Genomic DNA, 1742 nt, shown 5'->3' on the forward strand with positions numbered 1-1742 from the left:
CTCCCTAACCCCAGGCCGGCGCAACCGAGCCCCACGCAGCCACTGGCTCCCTAGCCCCTGGTGGGATGGGGGAGAGAATCGGAAGGGTAAAAGTGGGAAAACTCAAGGGCTGAGATAAAGACAGGTTAATGAAACACTAGAGGAAAAGAGTAATAATAACAGAATATACAGAATATGCCAAGAAGCGATGCACAATGCAATTGCTCACCGCCCGCTGACCAATGCCCAGCCCGTCCCCCAGCCGCGATCGCTGGCCCCCAGCCAACTCCCCCCAGTTTCTATACTGGGCATGACGCCCCATGCTGTGGAATATCCCTGGGGCCGGTTGGGGTCGGCTGCCCTGGCTGTGCCCCCCCAGCTCCTTGTGCCCCTGGCAGAGCAGGGGAAGCTGAGAAGTCCTTGCCTGGTGTAAGCCCTGCTCAGTGCCAGCTGAGCCATCGGGGGGCTACCAACATCCTTCTCATCCTAAAACCAACCCACAGCGCTCTGCCCGCTGCTGGGAAGAAAACTGACTCCATCCCAGCCGAAAGCAGGGCAGCCCTTTGTGTTTGAGACCTGCAGATGTCAGAGTTCCTGAGGAGGGGGGGGGGAGGCAATGAAGTGTTGAAAGGGGCTTCCAGCTCCCAGGTTAGGGCAAGCAGCTGAGTTCTTGGAGGGCTCAGAAAGACATTTTCAAGTGTTTGGTTCCCACTGTGCCATCTCCCATCAGACTTTGTGGAGCTCGGAGCCTGCCACGCCGAGCTCCACCCATCCCGCTGCTTGGCAAACCCTGGGCTGCGGGTGGGCTTGAGAGGCGCGGACGTACTTGGTGGGGATGATGGAGTTCATTGCATTCAGGAAGCTTTTCTACAGGGTCCTTTGCTCAAAAAGGACTTCATAAAAGTAACTGTAGGAAAAAAATGTACTTTGATAAAGAAACGAGCCCAGAAACCCCAAGGTGGGGAGTTCTGTAACAGCCTCTAAGCCCCAGGGAGGTTTGAAATGTTTCAAAAGCAGCAGTGGGGTCTGGCGTCGTAGGAGCGCGCGGTGGCGCGGTGCGGCCGGAGCAGATTGGGGTCGGGGCTCTTGGGTCTTTGGCACAGGCAGGGGGACCTGTGCTGATGGGGGTACGAGGGGGCCGGGCTGTGTGTCAGTCGTGACTTCTGCAGCGTGGCAGAACCGCGACTCGGGGGCGAGGAGGAGGGGGCGAGCTGGCTCTCGGCACCCCTTGCTGCAGCGGGGTCCCACCTGCCTTGTCGTAGCAGCCGTTGCAACTGTGCAGTGACCATCGTCTGAAATGCTTCCCTGGTAAAGCAGCAGCAGCTCTTCCCAAATCCCCATCTGATGCAGCTGATTTTCAGGTTATTTTCTTGAATTTTGACTTCAGTTTAACCGTGGCTGGGTTTGAGATTCTTCGGGAGACACGAGCGGGTACGACCGTGGGACATCCAGGGTCTTTGGGATTTATACCCTTTTCAAAAGCCAGAGCCAAACCCAGTTTTCTTTTGGGGCCTAATTTATTTTACATTTCCCACTGAAGCCAAAGGGAATTATTTACCTTACTGCTCACTTACGTGATCAGATCCTATTTATATTTAAATTATGACTTTAAAAGTTCAGACCTTTCATAGAATCATAGACTGTTTTGGGTGGGAAGGGACCCTTAGAGGCCACCCAGCCCAACCCCCCTGCAGGAGCAGGGACACCTTGAACCACATCAGGTTGCTCACAGCCCCGGCCAACCTGGCCTGGAATGTTCCCAG

At 55.5% G+C, this 1742-nt stretch overlaps 1 protein-coding gene across 1 annotated transcript in view; it reads left to right on the plus strand.

Moving 5' to 3' along the window:
* The window catches only part of CSMD2 (CUB and Sushi multiple domains 2), a 328671-nt gene that overhangs the window by 307557 nt on the left and 19372 nt on the right, over positions 1-1742 (plus strand).

The sequence above is a fragment of the Egretta garzetta genome, unplaced genomic scaffold, assembly GCF_000687185.1.
Source record: "Egretta garzetta isolate BGI_Z169 unplaced genomic scaffold, ASM68718v1 scaffold243, whole genome shotgun sequence".
In the NCBI taxonomy this organism is placed as follows: Eukaryota; Metazoa; Chordata; class Aves; order Pelecaniformes; family Ardeidae; genus Egretta; species Egretta garzetta.